At 41.0% G+C, this 19,508-nt stretch overlaps 1 non-coding gene across 1 annotated transcript; it reads right to left on the reverse strand.

Moving 5' to 3' along the window:
- Nucleotides 1-8,865: 8,865 nt before the first annotated feature.
- Nucleotides 8,866-8,973, reverse strand: LOC112718654 (small nucleolar RNA R71). Its single transcript, XR_003160985.1, has one exon. It is a non-coding gene; the product is annotated as a small nucleolar RNA R71 (small nucleolar RNA).
- Nucleotides 8,974-19,508: the final 10,535 nt, after the last annotated feature.

A 19,508-nucleotide genomic window follows, 5' to 3' on the forward strand; every position in this document is an offset into this window, starting at 1 on the left:
GAAAATTCCTCAGGAGGAGGATAAGCCCCCAAGCCTGAACTCAAACCACTACCACCATCCCTGAAATATGCATTTCTGGGAGAGGTGACACTTTTCCAGTGATCATAAGCTCTGCTTTAAATTCACAGGAAGAGGAAGCACTGATTCAAGTGCTAAGGACACACAAGACAGCTCTTGGGTGGTCCATAAGTGATCTTAAGGGCATTAGCCCAGCTAGATGCATGCACAAGATCCTATGGAGGATAATGCCAAACCAGTGGTCCAACCACAGAGGAGGCTAATCCTGCCATGAAGGAGGTGGTGCAGAAAGAGGTCACTAAATTACTAGAGGCTGGATTATTTATCCTATTTCTGATAGCCCCTGGGTGAGCCCTGTCCAAGTTGTTCCCAAAAGGGAGGCATGACAGTGGTTCATAATGAAAAAAATGAACTGGTTCCTACAAGGACAGTCACAGGGTGGCGCATGTGTATTGACTACAGAAGGCTCAATACAGCCACCAGAAAGGATCATTTTCCTTTACCATTCATAGACCAAATGCTAGAAAGACTAGCTGGCCATGATTATTACTGCTTTTTGGATGGCTATTCAGGCTACAACCAAATTGCAGTAGATCCTCAGGACCAAGAGAAAACAGCATTCACTTGCCTTCTGGCGTGTTTGCCTACAGGAGAATGCCTTTTGGTCTGTGCAATGCACCTGCAACCTTTCAGAGGTGCATGTCTCTATCTTCTCAGATATGGTAGAGAAATTTCTGGAAGTCTTCATGGATGACTTTTCAGTATATGGAGACTCATTTAGCTCCTGTCTTAATCACCTAGCACTTGTCTTGAAAAGGTGCCAAGAGACTAACCTAGTTTTAAACTGGGAAAATGTCACTTTATGGTGACTGAAGGAATAGTCCTTGGGCACAAAATTTCAAGCAGGGAATAGAGGTGGATAAGGCAAAGGTAGAGGTAATTGAAAAATTACCACCACCTGCCAATGTTAAGGCAATCAGAAGCTTTCTGGGGCATGCAGGATTTTAAGAAGGTTTATAAAGGATTTTTCAAAATTGCAAAACCTTGAGTAACCTGTTAGCTGCTGACACACCATTTGTGTTTGACACACAGTGTCTGCAGGCATTTGAGACCCTGAAAGCTAAGTGGTCACACACCATCATCTCTGCACCAGATTGGACATTGCCATTTGAATTAATGTGTGATGCCAGTGACCATGCCATTGGTGCAGTGTTGGGACAGAGGCATAACAAGCTTCTGCACGTCATTTACTATGCCAGCCGTGTTCTAAATGACGCACAGAAGAACTACACAACCACAGAAAAAGAGTTACTTGCAGTGGTCTATGCCATTGACAAGTTTAGATCCTATCTAGTGGTATCCAAAGTGGTTGTGTACACTGACCATGCTGCTCTTAAATATCTACTCACAAAGCAGGATTCAAAACCCAGGCTCATCAATGGGTGTTGCTTCTGCAAGAGTTTGATATAGAAATAAGAGACAGAAAAGGGATAGAGAACCAAGTAGCTGATCATCTGTCCCGAATAGAACCAGTAGCTGGGGCGTCCCTCCCTCCTACTGAGATCTTGAGACTTTCCCAGATGAGCAACTCTTTGCCATTCAGGAAGCTCCATGGTTTGCAGATATTGCAAATTATAAAGCTGTAAGGTTCATACCCAAGGAGTACAGCAATGTGCAACGAAAGAAATTAATTTCAGATGCCAAGTATTACCTCTGGGATGAACCATATCTCTTTAAGAGATGTGCTGACGGAGTGATCCGCAGGTGTGTACCCAGAGAAGAAGCACAAAGGATCCTATGGCACTGCCATGGATCACAGTATGGAGGACATTTTGGAAGTGAGCGAACAGCCACTAAAGTCCTCCAATGTGGCTTCTACTGGCCTACTCTCTATAAAGATTCCCGAGAGTTTGTGCGTAACTGTGACAGTTGCCAAAGAGCTGGTAACCTGCCTCATGGATATGCCATGCCTCAACAAGGGATATTAGAGATAGAACTGTTTGATGTGTGGGGAATTGACTTCATGGGGCCATTCCCACCATCATACTCAAACACTTACATTTTGGTGGCAGTAGACTATGTGTCTAAGTGGGTAGAAGCGATTGCTACACCCACCAATGATACTAAGACCGTACTGAAATTCCTCCAGAAAAACATTTTCAGCAGATTTGGCGTTCCCAGAGTGCTAATCAGTGATGGGGGCACTCATTTCTGCAATAAACAGCTACACCTTGCTATGGTTAGATATGGAATTAGTCACAAAGTGGCAACTCCGTATCATCCACAGACAAATGGGCAAGCTGAGGTCTCTAACAGAGAGCTAAAGAGAATCCTGGAACGGACTGTGATGGCCCGAAGAAAGGATTGGGCAAAGAGCTTGGATGATGCTCTGTGGGCATACAGAACAGCATTCAAGACTCCTATAGGAACCTCTCCATACCAATTGGTGTATGGGAAGGCCTGTCATTTGCCTGTGGAACTGGAACATAAAGCCTACTGGGCAACCAGATTCCTAAACATGGATGCACAGTTAGCTGGTGAAAAAAGACTGCTCCAGCTAAATGAGCTAGAGGAGTTCAGACTCAATGCCTTTGAAAATGCAAAAATCTATAAGGAAAAGGCAAAGAAATGGCATGACAAGAAGTTGTCAACCAGAGTCTTTGAGCCAGGACAAAAAGTTCTGCTCTTCAACTCTAGGCTCAGACTGTTTCCAGGAAAACTCAAATCCCGTTGGAGGGGTCCGTATGTGATTACAGGAGTATCACCATATGGATATGTTGAGCTTCAGGATATTGATTCTGACAAGAAGTTCATTGTTAATGGACAAAGAATCAAGCATTATCTTGAAGGAAATTTTGAGCAGGAATGCTCAAAACTGAGACTTGAGTGATTCTCAGTGAAGGTCCAGCTAAAGACAGTAAAGAAGCGCTTGCTGGGAGGCAACCCAGTCATTAGTAGGTTGTATGATTGGTTCTTACAGAGGCAAATATCAAAAATGAAGGAATTCACAGAGTTACAGAAGGATTCAGCTCAAAAAGCAGAGAAAATGAGCTTACTGGCGAAAAAATGCCAGTAAGGTGCATTTTGGGCGTTAAACGCCAGAATGGGTACCATTCTGGGCGTTTAACGCCAGGAATGGTGCCATTTTGGGCGTTAAACGCCAGAATGGGCACCATTCTGGGCGTTTAACGCCAGGTGTGCAGCATCCTGGGCGTTTTGAAAAACGCCCAGTGACAAAGGCTTTCTGGCGTTTAACGCCAGCCAGGGCATCTGGCTGGGCGTTAAACGCCCAAAAGGGGTGCCAATTGGGCGTTAAACGCCAGAATGAGTGCCATTCTGGGCGTTTAACGCCGGAAAGGTGGGGGGACTGCATTTTTGTTTTCAACTTAAATTTTTTCAAACTTTCCTCTTTTTACCCATACTCTTCTACATAAATGCACTTCAACCTTTCATCATTCACTTTCAAATCTTCACAAATCAAAACCATTCTTCAAATCTATTTCAAATTAATCCCAAATCTTCTTCAAAAACTCACCCTTTTTTCAATTTTTTTTCCATATCTTCTCAATCTCCCTTCAAATTTTTATTTTTTTCGAAATCTCTTCTCCCCACCCTTATAAATTCACGTTTGGAACCCCCTTTACCCGCACCATTCGAATTTCCTCTTCCTCTCTCTCTCTTCTTTCTTTTCTTTTGCTTGAGGACAAGCAAACCTCTAAGTTTGGTGTGCTTTTCCGTGATCACTAAGCCAAGATTCATCAATATCATGGCTCCTAAAGGAAAACAAACCAATTTAAGAGGCAAGAAAGAGAATAATCCAAAGAATCTTTGGAATCAAGAGAAGTTCTTAACCAAAGAACATGAAGACCATTATCACAAAATAATGGGTCTGAGGTCAGTGATCCCGGAAGTTAAATTTGATCTGAAAGAAGATGAATATCCGGAGATCCAAGAGCAAATTCGAAACAGAGGATGGGAAGTTCTGACCAATCCTGAAATAAAGGTTGGAAGGAACATGGTTCAGGAATTCTACTCTAATCTGTGGCTAACAGATAAGCAGAGAATGACTGGAACTGCTTACCATACCTACAGAACCATGGTCAGAGGAAAAGTTATGTACTTCCATCTGGACAAAATAAGAGAAATCTTCAAACTACCTCAACTGCAAGATGATCCTGGCTCCTTCAATAGGAGGATGGTGAGAGTAGATAAAGGGTTGGATCAAGTTCTAGAGGACATATGCCTCCCTGGAACTAAGTGGATAACCAATTCAAAGGGTGTCCCAAACCAACTCAAGAGGGGAGACCTCAAACCAATTGCAAGAGGTTGGCTAGACTTTATTGGGCGTTCCATATTGCCCACTAGCAACCGTTCTGAGGTCACCATCAAGAGGACAGTGATGATTCATTGTATTATGCTTGGAAAAGAAGTGGAGGTCCATCATGTGATTACTTGTGAGATCTATACAATTGCAAATAAGAATTCCACTATAACCAAATTGGCTTATCCAAGCCTGATCTCCTTGCTCTGTAAAGAGGTTGGAGTGAAGATGGAAGCAGATGAATTCATACCTATTGAACATCCAATCACCAAGAAGTCAATGGAAGGACAAGGGGCGTGAACTCCAAGAAACGCCAAAAGCTCTCATCTCAAGTTGAGGGAGCATCCACTTCTCAAAATCAAGGTTGTTGAGTCCTAACTCTGTGAAAACCTCTATCCTTAGGAGCCTATGTTTGCGTTTTTTATTTCCTTTGTTTTGTTTTTATTTTTCATTTTTTTTAGTTTCATTTTATATCTATTTTTTGAGTCTTGTTTTAATTCATAATTAATAAAATTGAAATTTTATGCCTTAAAGATATGAATGTCCTATGAATCCATCACCTCTCTTAAATGAAAAATGCTTTAATCACAAAAGAACAAGAAGTACAGGGTTTCAAAATTTATCATTGAAACTAGTTGAATTAGTTTGATGTGGTGACAATACTTTTTGCTCTCTGAATGAATGCTTGAACAGTGCATATGTCTCTTGAATTTGTTGTTTTGAGAATGTTAAAAAAAATTGTTGGCTCTTGAAAGAATGAGGAGAAAGAGAACTGTTATTGAGGATCTAAAAATTATTAGAGTGATTCTTGAAGCAAAAAAAAAAATTCGAAAAAAAAAAGAGAAGAAAAAAAAAGAGAAGAAGAAAAGAAAAAGAAAAAGAAAGAAATAAAGTTGTGATCCAAGGCTACAAGAGTGTGCTTAAGAACCTTGGACACCTCTAATCGGGGACTCTAGCAAAGCTTGAGTCACAATCTGAAAAGGTTCACCCAATTATGTGTCTGTGGCATGTATGTATCCGGTGGTAATACTGGAAGACAGAGTGCTTTAGGCCACAGCCAAGACTCATACACTAGCTATGTTCAAGAATCATTATGCTTAACTAAGAGAATCAATAACACTATCTAAGTTCTGAGTTCTCATAGATGCCAATCATTCTGAACCTCAAGGGATAGAGTGAGATGCCAAAACTGTTCGGAGGCAAAAAGCTACTAGTCCCGCTCATCTAGTTGGAGCTATGTTTCCTTGATATTTTGGAGTCTATAGTATATTCTCTTCTTTTTTATCCTATTTTGATTTTCAGTTGCTTGGGGACAAGCAACAATTTAAGTTTGGTGTTGTGATGAGCGGATAATTTGTATGCTTTTTGGCATTGTTTTTAGTATGTTTTTAGTATAATGTAGTTAGATTTTAGTATATTTTTATTAGTTTTTAGCTAAAATTCACTTTTCTGGACTTTACTATGAGTTTGTGTGTTTTTTTGTGATTTCAGGTATTTTCTGGCTGAAATTCAGGGTCCTGAGCAAAAATCTGATTCCGAGACCAAAAAGGACTGCAGATGCTGTTGGATTCTGACCTCCCTGCACTCGAAATGGATTTTCTGGAGCTACAGAAGCTCAATTGGCGCGCTCTCAACGGCATTGGAAAGTAGACATCCTGGGCTTTCCAGCAATATATGATAGTCCATACTTTGCCCAAGATTTGATGGCCCAAATCGGCGCTCAAAGTCTCCCTCAGAAATTCCAGCGTTAAACGCCGGAACTGGCATAAAATTTGGAGTTAAACGCCCAAACTGGCATGAGAACTGGCGTTTAACTCCAGAAAACGTCTCTACACATAAAAGCTTCAATGCTCAGCCCAAGCACACACCAAGTGGACCCAGAAGTGGATTTTTACGTCATTTACTCATTTCTGTACACCTTAGGTTACTAGTTTACTATTAATAGGATCTTTTGACATTGTATCAAGGACCTGATGACCTCATGACATTTTTACACCCTTCTTTGTACACTTTCCACAGCATGAGTCTCTAAACCCCATGGTTGGGGGTGAGGAGCTCTGCTGTGTCTTGATGGATTAATGCAATTACTACTGTTTTTCATTCAATCATGCTTGCTTCCATTCTAAGATAATACTTGTTCTTAATCCGGATGAATGTGATGATCCGTGACAATCATCATCATTCTCAACCATGAACACGTGCTTGACAACCACCTCCGTTCTACCTTAGATTAAGTAGTTATCTCTTGGGTTCTTTAACCGGAATCTTCGTGGTATAAGCTAGACTGATGGCGGCATTCAAGAGAATCCGGAAGGTCTAAACCTTGTCTGTGGTATTCTGAGTAGGATTCAATGATTGAATGACTGTGACGTGCTTCAAACTCCTGAAGGCGGGGCGTTAGTGACAGACGCAAAAGAATCACTGGATTCTATTCCGGCCTGATTGAGAACCGACAGATGATTAGCCTGTGCTGTGACAGAGCATCAGGGACGTATTTTCACTGAGAGGATGGGAGGTAGCCATTGACAACGGTGAAACCCTACATACAGCTTGCCATGGAAGGAGACTTGCGTGTTTGATGAAGAAGACAGTAGGAAAGCAGAGATTCAGAAGATGGAGCATCTCCAAACCGCAGCCTATTCTCCATTACTGCAAGACAAGTAATCATTTCATGTTCTTTTGCTTTTCACCATCAATCCTGATAATTTCTGATATCCTGACTAAGATTTACAAGACAACCATAGCGTGCTTCAAGCCGACAATCTCTGTGGGATCGACCCTTGCTCACGCAAGGTATTACTTGGACGACCCAGTACACTTGCTGGTTAGTTGTGCGGAGTTGCAAAAGTGTGATTGCAATTTCGTGCACCAATCTTCAAGTTGTTCTTGATGATTTCCTTGCTCTGATCTTTAATTTCTCTTGACTTGAGTGTTTTGTTGTTTCTCATATGCATTCTCATTTTGTTAGTGTCAGTAGTATACAAACTTCTAAGTTTGGTGTCTTGCATGCATTGTTTATTTGATTAGTTGCATTTTGATTATTCCTCATTATTAAAAATCCAAAAAAAAATTATTTGTGTTTTTTCAAGTTAATAATACAGAGAATTGAAGATTCAGAACATACAGCAGAGGAATTTCACAGAAAAAGCTGGGCGTTCAAAATGCCCAGTAAGGAAGGCAAACTGGCGTTTAAACGCTAGCCAGGGTGCCTGGCTGGACGTTTAACGCCCAAAAGGGTAGAGCTTTGGGCGTTAAACACCAAAATGTGCACCATTCTGGGTGTTTAACGCCAGGATGGCACAAGAGGGAAGATTTTGTTTTTAATTCAAATTTTTTTTCAAGTTTTCAAAATTTTTCAAAATCAAATCTTTTTCAAATCATATCTTTTCAATCATATGTTTTCAAAATCAATTTCTTTCCATTTTCAAAGATACTTGCTAACAATTAATGATTTGATTCAACATTTCAAGTATGTTGCCTTTTCTGATGAGAAAGGTTTAATGTCTGAATCATATCTTTCTTGTTAGGCAAGTCATTAATATTTTCAAATTCAAATCTTTTTAAATTGTTTTTCAAATCATATCTTCTCAATCATATATTTTTAAAACCATAACTTTTCAATCATATCTTTTTAATCACATCTTTTTCAAAATAGTTTTCAATCATATCTTTTTTATTTCTAATATCAAAATCTTTTTCAAAAATCACTTTATTTCTTTCCCAATCTTATTTTTCGAAAATCAAATACTATTTTTCAAAATTTTTTCACTTGAATTTTAGAAAATTTCTTCCCCTCTTCTTACATCCTTCTATTTATGGACTAACACTCCTCCTCAATGCACAATTCGAACTCCATCATACTTGATAAGTTTGAATTCTTCTACCTCTTCCTTCTATTTTTCTTTTCCTCTGACACCTCAAGGAATCTCTATACTGTGACATAGAGGATTCCATATTTTCTTGTTCTCTTCTCTTTCATATGAGCAGGAGCAAAGACAAAAGCATTCTTGTTGAGGCTGACCCTGAACCCTGAACCTGAAAGGACCTTGAAGCGAAAGCTAAGAGAAGCTAAGGCACAACTCTCTATAGAGGATCTAACAGAAATCTTCAAAGAAGAAGACATGGCAGCCGAAAACAACAACAATGCCAACAATGCAAGGAAGGTGCTGGGTGACTTTACTGCACCTACTCCCGACTTCTATGGGAGAAGCATCTCTATCCCTGCCATTGGAGCAAACAACTTTGAGCTTAGGCCTCAATTAGTTTCTCTAATGCAACGGAATTGCAAGTTCCATGGACTTCCATTGGAAGATCCTCATCAGTTTTTAGCTGAATTCTTGCAAATCTGTGACACTGTCAAGACCAATGGGGTTGACCCTGAGGTCTACAGACTTATGCTATTCCCCTTTGCTGTAAGAGACAGAGCTAGGATATGGTTGGACTCACAACCTAAAGAAAGCCTGAACTCTTGGGAAAAGCTAGTCAATGCCTTCTTGGCAAAGTTCTTTCCACCTCAAAAATTGAGTAAGCTTAGAGTGGAAGTCCAAACCTTCAAACAGAAGGAAGGAGAATCCCTCTATGAAGCTTGGGAAAGATACAAACAATTGATCAGAAAGTGTCCTTCTGACATGCTTTCTGAATGGAACATCATAGGTATCTTCTATGATGGTCTATCTGAACTGTCCAAGATGTCATTGAACAGCTCTGCTGGAGGATCTCTTCATCTGAAGAAGACGCCTACAGAAGCTCAAGAGCTCATTGAAATGGTTGTAAATAACCAATTCATGTACACTTCTGAAAGGAATCCTGTGAACAATGGGATGAATCAGAAGAAAGGAGTTCTTGAGATTGATACTCTGAATGCCATATTGGCTCAGAGCAAAATATTGACTCAGCAAGTCAATTTGATTTCTCAAAGTCTGTTTAGAATGCAAGCTGCACCAGGCAGTACTAAGGACGCTTCATCTGAAGAAGAAGCTTATGATCCTGAGAACCCTTCAATGGAAGAGGTGAATTACATGGGAGAACCCTATTGATGAGCGGATAATTTGTATACTTTTTGGCATTGTTTTTAGTATGTTTTTGGTATGATCTAGTTAGTTTTTAGTATATTTTTATTAGTTTTTAGTTAAAATTCACTTTTATGGACTTTACTATGAGTTTGTGTGTTTTTCTGTGATTTCAGGTATTTTCTGGCTGAAATTGAGGGACCTGAGCAAAAATCTGATTCAGAGACCAAAAAGGACTGCAGATGCTGTTGGATTCTGACCTCCCTGCACTCGAAGTGGATTTTCTGGAGCTACAGATACCCAATTGGCGCGCTCTCAACGGCGTTGGAAAGTAGACATCCTGGGCTTTCCAGCAATATATGATAGTCCATACTTTGCCCAAGATTTGATGGCCCAAACCGGCGTTCAAAGTCACCTCAAGAAATCCCAGCGTTAAACGCTGGAACTGGCACCCAAATGGGAGTTAAACGCCCAAACTGGCACTAAAGCTGGCGTTTAACTCCAAGAAGAGTCTCTGCACGAAAATGCGTCATTGCTCAGCCCAAGCACACACCAAGTGGGCCCGGAAGTGGATTTTTATGTCATTTACTCATCTCTGTAAACCTTAGGCTACTAGTTTTCTATAAGTAGGACCTTTTACTATTGTATTAAAAATCTTTTGATCTTTGGAACCTTTTTCTTTAGATCTTTTGATCACTATGGGAGGCTGGCCATTCGGCCATGCCTAGACCTCATGCTTATGTATTTTCAACGGTGGAGTTTCTACACACCATAGATTAAGGTGTGGAGCTCTGCTGTACCTCGAGTATTAATGCAATTACTATTGTTCTTCCATTCAATTCCGCTTGTTCTTTATCCAAGATATCACTTGTTCTTCAACTTGATGAATGTGATGATCCGTGACACTCATCATCATTCTCACCCATGAACAAGGTGACTGACAACCACTCTTGTTCTACAAGCGATCAAGGCTCTAGTGAATATCTCTTGGATTCCTGATTGCACGATGCATGGTTGATCGCCTGACAACCGAGTGCTCGCCTGACAAACGAGCCAACCATTCCGTGAGATCAGAGTCTTCGTGGTATAGGCGAGAACTGATGGCAGCATTTAAGAGAATCCGGAAGGTCTAACCTTGTCTGTGGTATTCTGAGTAGGATTCAATGACTGAATGACTGTGACGTGCTTCAAACTCCTGAGGGCGGGGCGTTAGTGACAGACGCAAAAGAATCACTGGATTCTATTCTGGCCTGATTGAGAACCGACAGATGAATTCCGCTATGCTGTGACAGAGCATATGCAATCGCTTTCACTGAGAGGATGGGAGGTAGCCACTGACAACAGTGAAACCCTTGCTTAAGCTTGCCATGGAAAGGAGTAAGAAGGATTAGATGAAGACAGTAGGAAAGCAGAGAGACGGAAGGGAAGGCATCTTCATGCGCTTATCTGAAGTTCCTACCAATGAATTACATAAGTATCACTATCCTTACCTTTGTGTTATTTTCGTTCATCACCATATACATTTGAGTTTGCCTGACTAAGATTTACAAGATGACCATAGCTTGCTTCAATACTAACAATCTCCGTGGGATTGACCCTTACTCGCGTAAGGTTTATTACTTGGACGACCCAGTGCACTTGCTGGTTAGTTGTGCGAAGTTGTGTAATGCCATGGTATTGAGCTACCACGTTTTTGGAGCCATTACCGGGGATTATGAGAGTTGTGAAAAAGTATTGTTCACAATTTCGCGCACCACCTATGAAAACACCTATAATTCTTCATGGAGAAATCATCCAAATCTCTCATGGAATGATCAATAGAGACCTCTGACGTTAGGATTTTTTCCAGTAAAGAATGTCATAAAAACAGTCGCATTGTAGATATAGTCTCTAAGCCGACAAAAATCCCTTCGTAACAAACCCCTAAATAAATTGATAACCAAGTATTTAAACCTCGGGTCGTCTTCTCAAGGAATTGCAGGGAGGTATGTTCTTATTATTGGTTATGAGTTGTAAATTGGGGTTTTGGAAGTAAGGTGCGAATATATTATATGATAAGTAAAATAAAATAATACTAATAAAATCTCTTGGCAAGGTATAAGAACTGGAGGTCTGATGAGCGGATAATTTGTATGCTTTTTGGCATTGTTTTTAGTATGTTTTTAGTATGATTTAGTTAGTTTTTAGTATATTTTTATTAGTTTTTAGTTAAAATTCACTTTTCTGGACTTTACTATGAGTTTGTGTGTTTTTCTGTGATTTCAGGTATTTTCTGGCTGAAATTGAGGGTCCTGAGCAAAAATCTGATTCCGAGACCAAAAAGGACTGCAGATGCTGTTGGATTCTGACCTCCCTGCACTCGAAGCGGATTTTCTGGAGCTACAGAAGCCCAATTGGCGCGCTCTCAACGGCATTGGAAAGTAGACATCCTGGACTTTCCAGCAATATATAATAGTCCATACTTTGCCCAAGATTTGATGGCCCAAACCGGCGCTCAAAGTCACCTACAGAAATTCCAGCGTTAAACGCCGGAACTGGCATAAAATTTGGAGTTAAACGCCCAAACTGGCATGAGAACTGACGTTTAACTCCAGAAAAGGTCTCTACACGAAATTCCTTCATTGCTCAGCCCAAGCACACACCAAGTGGGCCCGGAAGTGGATTTTTCTGTCATTTACTCATTTCTGTAAACCTTAGGACACTAGTTTACTATTTATAGGATCTTTTGACATTGTATCAGCACCTTATGCAACTTTTTGATAACCTTATGATACTATACACGTTTTCTTCCACAGCATGAGTCTCTAAACCCCATGGTTGGGGGTGAGGAGCTCTGCTGTGTCTTGATGGATTAATGCAATTACTACTGTTTCTCATTCAATCATGCTTGCTTCCATTCTAAGATAATACTTGTTCTTAATCCGGATGAATGTGATGATCCGTGACAATCATCATCATTCTCAACCATGAACGTGTGACTGACAACCACCTCCGTTCTACCTTAGATTAAGTAGTTATCTCTTGGGTTCTTTAACCGGAATCTTCGTGGTATAAGCTAGACTGATGGCGGCATTCAAGAGAATCCGGAAGGTCTAAACCTTGTCTGTGGTATTCTGAGTAGGATTCAATGACTGAATGACTGTGACGTGCTTCAATCTCCTGAAGGCGGGGCGTTAGTGACAGACGCCAAAAGAATCACTGGATTCTACTCCGGTCTGATTGAGAACCGACAGATGGAATGCCGTGCCGTGACAGGGCATTAGGAATCGTTCCAATGAGAGGATGGGAGGTAGCCACTGACAATGGTGAAACCCTACATACAGCTTGCCATGGAAGGAGACTTGCGTGACTGAAGAAGAAGACAGTAGGAAAGCAGAGATTCAGAAGATGGAGCATCTCCAAACCTCAACCTATTCTCCATTACTGCAAAACAAGTAATCATTTCATGTTCTTTTGCTTTTCACAATCAATCCTGATAATTTCTGATATCCTGACTAAGATTTACAAGATAACCATAGCTTGCTTCAAGCCGACAATCTCTGTGGGATCGACCCTTGCTCACGCAAGGTATTACTTGGACGACCCAGTACACTTGCTGGTTAGTTGTGCGGAGTTGCAAAAGTGTTATTGCAATTTCGTGCACCAAGTTTTTGGCGCCGTTGCCGGGGATTGTTGAGTTTGGACAACTGACGGCTTATCTTGTTGCTTAGATTAGGACTGTTTTATTTTTGTTGGTTTAGAGTCTTTTTAGTTGAGTCTAGTTTCATATTCTAAGTTTGGTGTCATTTGCATGCTTTTGTTTTTCTTTTAATTTTCGACTTTTCTTTGCATGTTCTTAGTCCCTTTTTGATTCATAAAAATTCTAAGTTTGGTGTCCTCTTTGTGTTTCTCCTTAAAAATTTTCGAAAATTTTGTGTTTGATTTTCTAAAATTTTAAGTTTGGTGTCTTTTTGTGTTTTTCTCTTTCCTCTTTTTAAAAATCAAATCTTTTTCATAAAAATTTTTCAATCATATCTTTCTAATTGCTGTTTTCAAAATCTTTTTAATTAACTAATTGATTCAGTTTTCAATTTGCTTTGATTTTATTTTCTTTTTGATTTTCGAATTTTACTTTAATTTTCCTTTGTTTTATTTTATTTTTTTTGTTTATTCAAAAAAAAAATTTATCTCTTTGCAATCATTATCATTTCCCTTTTGTCCATCATGGACTTAAGTGGGATCAATCAGTCCAAAAGGACTTTGGGGTCATATGCTAACCCCATTACAGCTGCATATGGGAGTAGCATCTGTACACCTCCCATCAAAGCAAGCAGCTTTGAACTAAATCCTCAGCTCATTATCATAGTGCAGCAAAATTGCCAGTATTCCGGTCTTCCACAGGAAGAACCTACTGAGTTTCTGGCACAGTTTTTACAAATTGCTGACACAGTACATGATAAAGAGGTTGATCAGGATGTCTACAGACTACTACTGTTTCCATTTGCTGTAAAAGATCAAGCTAAAAGGTGGTTGAATAACCAACCTACAGCAAGCATAAAGACATGGAAACAGTTGTCAGACAAATTCCTGAATCATTTTTACCCTCCAAAAAGGATGACACAGCTAAGGCTGGACATCCAAGGCTTTAAACAAGAGGATAATGAATCCCTTTATAATGCCTGGGAGAGGTATAGAGGTATGCTAAGGAAATGTCCCTCTGAAATGTTTTCAGAGTGGGTACAGTTAGACATTTTCTACTATGGGCTTACAGAAAAAGCTCAGATGTCTTTAGACCACTCAGCTGGTGGATCTATACACATGAGGAAGACAATTGAAGAAGCTCAAGAGCTTATAGACACTGTTGCTAGAAACCAATATTTGTACTCTAGCAATAAGTTCTCTCCAAAAGAGGAAGTCATGGCAGTAGTCACTGACCCTAGTCCTCAAGAACAGATAAATGAGCTTAATCAACAGTTGCTCCTGATGACAGAACAGTTAGCAGACTTTAAAGAGATGCTCTATGAAACCAAAGTTGCTAACAAGAGCATAGAACTGCAGTTGAATCAAGCAAAACAGCAAATATCTCAACAGATAACAGAGGAATGTCAAGCAGTTCAATTGAGGAGTGGGAAGACCCTGAGTAACACTGCTCAAAAGAGTAAAAAGCCAAACAAGGAACAATTGACAGAGGACAACCACACCACTGTTCAAAATCCCTCTGAGGACAGTAAGAGCCCAGAGAGGAATGCTATTGGCGTTCAAACGCCAGAAAGGGAAGGAAAGCTGGCGTTAAACGCCCATTCCTTGCCCAGTTCTGGCGTTCAAACGCCAGAAAAGGGAGAGAAGTTGGCGTTTAACGCCCAAACTTCACCCATTCCTGGCGTTCAAACGCCAAGGGAAGATCAGACACCTGAGAGTGCTGACAGTAATCCCTCTAACAAGGCTTCTTCAACCACTTCTGTAAGGAATAAACCTGCAGCATCTAAGGTTGAAGAATATAAAGCCAAGATGCCTTATCCTCAAAAACTCCGCCAAGCGGAGCAGGATAAGCAATTTGCCCGCTTTGCAGACTATCTAAGGACTCTTGAAATAAAGATTCCGTTTGCAGAGGCACTTGAGCAAATACCTTCTTATGCTAAGTTCATGAAAGAAATCTTAAGTCATAAGAAGGATTGGAGAGAAACTGAAAAAGTGTTTCTCACTGAAGAATGCAGTGCAGTCATATTAAAGAGCTTACCAGAAAAGCTTCAAGATCCAGGAAGCTTTATGATACCATGCACATTAGAAGGTGCTTGCACTAAGACAGCCCTATGTGATCTTGGAGCAAGCATCAATCTAATACCTGCATCCACTATCAGAAAGCTTGGGTTGGCTGGAGAAGTCAAACCAACCCGGATATGCCTCCAACTTGCTGATGGCTCTATTAAATACCCATCAGGCATAATTGAGGACATGATTGTCAAGGTTGGGCCATTTGCCTTTCCAACTGACTTTGTGGTGCTGGAAATGGAGGAGCACAAGAGTGCAACTCTCATTCTAGGAAGACCTTTCCTAGCAACTGGACGAACTCTCATTGATGTACAAAAAGGGGAAGTAACCTTGAGAGTCAATGAGGATGAGTTCAAGTTGAATGCTGTAAAAGCCATGCAGCATCCAGACACACCAAATGACTGCATGGGCGCAGACATTATTGACTCTCTAGTAGAAGAGATCAATATGGCTGAAAGCCTAGAATCAGAGCTTGAGGACATTTTTAAAGATGCTCAACCTGACCAAGAAGAACTAGAGGAGGCAAGGGAATTTTCGAAAATTCCCCAGGAGGAGGATAAGCCTCCCAAGCCTGAACTCAAACCACTACCATCATCCTTGAAATATGCATTTCTGGGAGAGGGTGACACTTTTCCAGTGATTATAAGCTCTGCTTTAAATTCACAAGAAGAGGAAGCACTAATTCAAGTGCTAAGGACACACAAGACAGCTCTTGGGTGGTCCATAAGTGATCTTAAGGGCATTAGCCCAGCTAGATGCATGCACAAGATCCTATTGGAGGATAATGCCAAACCAGTGGTCCAACCACAGAGGAGGCTAAATCCTGCCATGAAGGAAGTGGTGCAGAAAGAGGTCACTAAATTACTAGAGGCTGGGATCATTTATCCTATTTCTGATAGCCCCTGGGTGAGCCCTGTCCAAGTTGTTCCCAAAAAGGGAGGCATGACAGTGGTTCATAATGAAAAAAATGAACTGGTTCCTACAAGGACAGTCACAGGGTGGCGCATGTGTATTGACTACAGAAGGCTCAATACAGCCACCAGAAAGGATCATTTTCCTTTACCATTCATAGACCAAATGCTAGAAAGACTAGCTGGCCATGATTATTACTGCTTTTTGGATGGCTATTCAGGCTACAACCAAATTGCAGTAGACCCCCAGGACCAAGAGAAAACAGCATTCACCTGCCCTTCAGGCGTATTTGCCTATAGGAGAATGCCTTTTGGTCTGTGCAATGCACCTGCAACCTTTCAGAGGTGCATGCTCTCTATCTTTTCAGATATGGTAGAGAAATTTCTGGAAGTCTTCATGGATGACTTTTCAGTATACGGAGACTCATTTAGCTCCTGTCTTAATCACCTAGCACTTGTCTTGAAAAGGTGCCAAGGGACTAACCTGGTTTTAAACTGGGAGAAATGTCACTTTATGGTGACTGAAGGAATTGTCCTTGGGCACAAAATTTCAAGCAAGGGAATAGAGGTGGATAAGGCAAAGGTGGAGGTAATTGAAAAATTACCACCACCTGCCAATGTTAAGGCAATCAGAAGCTTCCTTGGGCATGCAGGATTCTACAGAAGGTTTATAAAGGATTTTTCAAAAATTGCAGAACCTCTGAGTAACCTGCTAGCTGCTGACACACCATTTGTGTTTGACACACAGTGTCTGCAGGCATTTGAGACCCTAAAGGCTAAGTTGGTCACAGCACCAGTTATCTCTGCACCAGATTGGACATTGCCATTTGAACTAATGTGTGATGCCAGTGACCATGCCATTGGTGCAGTGTTGGGACAGAGGCATAACAAGCTTCTGCACGTCATTTACTATGCCAGCCGTGTTCTAAATGACGCACAGAAGAACTACACAACAACAGAAAAAGAGTTACTTGCAGTGGTTTATGCCATTGACAAGTTTAGATCCTATTTAGTGGGATCCAAAGTGGTTGTGTACACTGACCATGCTGCTCTTAAATATCTACTCACAAAGCAGGATTCAAAACCCAGGCTCATTAGATGGGTGTTGCTTCTGCAAGAGTTTGATATAGAAATAAGAGACAGAAAAGGGACAGAGAACCAAGTAGCAGATCATCTGTCCCGAATAGAACCAGTAGCTGGGGCGTCCCTCCCTTCTACTGAGATCTCAGAGACTTTCCCAGATGAGCAACTATTTGCCATTCAGGAAGCTCCATGGTTTGCAGATATTGCAAATTATAAAGCCGTGAGGTTCATACCCAAAGAGTACAGTTACATGCAGAGAAAGAAATTAATTTCAGATGCCAAGTACTACCTCTGGGATGAACCATATCTCTTTAAGAGATGTGCTGACGGAGTGATCCGCAGGTGTGTACCCAGAGAAGAAGCACAAAGGATCCTATGGCACTGCCATGGATCACAGTATGGAGGACATTTTGGAAGTGAGCGAACAGCCACTAAAGTCCTCCAATGTGGCTTCTACTGGCCTACTCTCTATAAAGATTCCCGAGAGTTTGTGCGTAACTGTGACAGTTGCCAAAGAGCTGGTAACCTGCCTCATGGGTATGCCATGCCTCAACAAGGGATATTAGAGATAGAGTTGTTTGATGTATGGGGAATTGACTTCATGGGGCCATTCCCACCATCATACTCAAACACTTACATTCTGGTGGCAGTGGACTATGTATCTAAGTGGGTAGAAGCGATTGCTACACCTACCAATGATACTAATACCGTACTGAAATTCCTCCAGAAAAACATTTTCAGCAGATTTGGTTTTCCCAGAGTGCTAATCAGTGATGGGGGCACTCATTTCTGCAATAAACAGCTACACCTTGCTATGGTTAGGTATGGAATTAGCCACAAAGTGGCAACTCCGTATCATCCACAGACAAATGGGCAAGCTGAAGTCTCTAACAGAGAATTAAAAAGAATCCTAGAACGGACTGTGATAGCCCAAAGAAAGGATTGGGCAAAGAGCTTGGATGATGCTCTGTGGGCATACAGAACAGCATTCAAGACTCCTATAGGAACCTCCCCATACCAACTGGTGTATGGGAAGGCCTGTCATTTGCCTGTGGAACTGGAACATAAAGCCTACTGGGCAACCAGATTCCTAAACATGGATGCACAGTTAGCTGGTGAAAAAAGATTGCTCCAGCTAAATGAGCTAGAGGAGTTCAGACTCAATGCCTTTGAAAATGCAAAAATTTATAAGGAAAAGGCAAAGAAATGGCATGACAAGAAATTGTCAACCAGAGTCTTTGAGCCAGGACAAAAAGTTCTGCTCTTCAACTCTAGGCTCAAACTGTTTCCAGGAAAACTCAAATCCCGTTGGAGGGGTCCGTATGTGATTACAGGAGTGTCACCATATGGATATGTTGAGCTTCAGGATATTGATTCTGATAAGAAGTTCATTGTTAATGGACAGAGAATCAAGCATTATCTTGAAGGAAATTTTGAGCAGGAATGCTCAGAACTGAGACTTGAGTGATTCTCAGTGAAAGTCCAGCTAAAGACAGTAAAGAAGCGCTTGCTGGGAGGCAACCCAGTCATTAGTAGGTTGTATGATTAGTTCTTAAAGAGGCAAATATCAAAAATGAAGGAATTCACAGAGTTACAGAAGGATTCAACTCAAAAAGCAGAGAAAATGAGCTTACTGGCGAAAAAACGCCAGTAAGGTGCATTTTGGGCGTTAAACGCCAGAATGGGTACCATTCTGGGCGTTTAACGCCAGGAATGGTGCCATTTTGGGCGTTAAACGCCAGAATGGGCACCATTCTGGGCGTTTAACGCCAGGTGTGCAGCATCACTGGGCGTTCAGAAAAACGCCCAGTGAGGAAGGTTTTCTGGCGTTTAACGCCAGCCAGGGTACCTGGCTGGGCATTAAACGCCCAAAAAGGGTGCCAAGTGGGCGTTAAACGCCAGAATGGGTGCCATTCTGGGCGTTTAACGCCAGAAAGGTGGGGGGACCACACTTTTGTTTTCAACTCAATTTTTTTCAAACTTTCCTCTTTTTACCCATACTCTTCTACATAAATGCACTTCAACCTTTCATCATTCACTTTCAAATCTTCACAAATCAAAAACCATTCTTCAAATCTATTTCAAAATAATCCCAAATCTTCTTCAAAAACTCACCCTTTTCTCAATTTCTTTCCATATCTTTTCAAATTTCTTTTCAAATCTCTCTTTTGTTTTCGAAATTCTCCTCCCCCCACTCTATAAATGAACGTTCCTCACCCCTCCTTCCTCACACCATTCGAATTTCCTCTTCCTCTCTCTCTCTCTTCTCTTCTTTCTTTTCTTTTTGCTTGAGGACAAGCAAAACCTCTAAGTTTGGTGTGCTTTTCCGTGATCACTAAGTCAAGATCTATCAAGATCATGGCTCCCAAGGGAAAACAAACCAACTCAAGAGGAAAGAAAGAGACTAATCCAAAGAAT

This window comes from Arachis hypogaea, chromosome 10, assembly GCF_003086295.3.
Source record: "Arachis hypogaea cultivar Tifrunner chromosome 10, arahy.Tifrunner.gnm2.J5K5, whole genome shotgun sequence".
NCBI classification, from domain to species: Eukaryota; Viridiplantae; Streptophyta; class Magnoliopsida; order Fabales; family Fabaceae; genus Arachis; species Arachis hypogaea.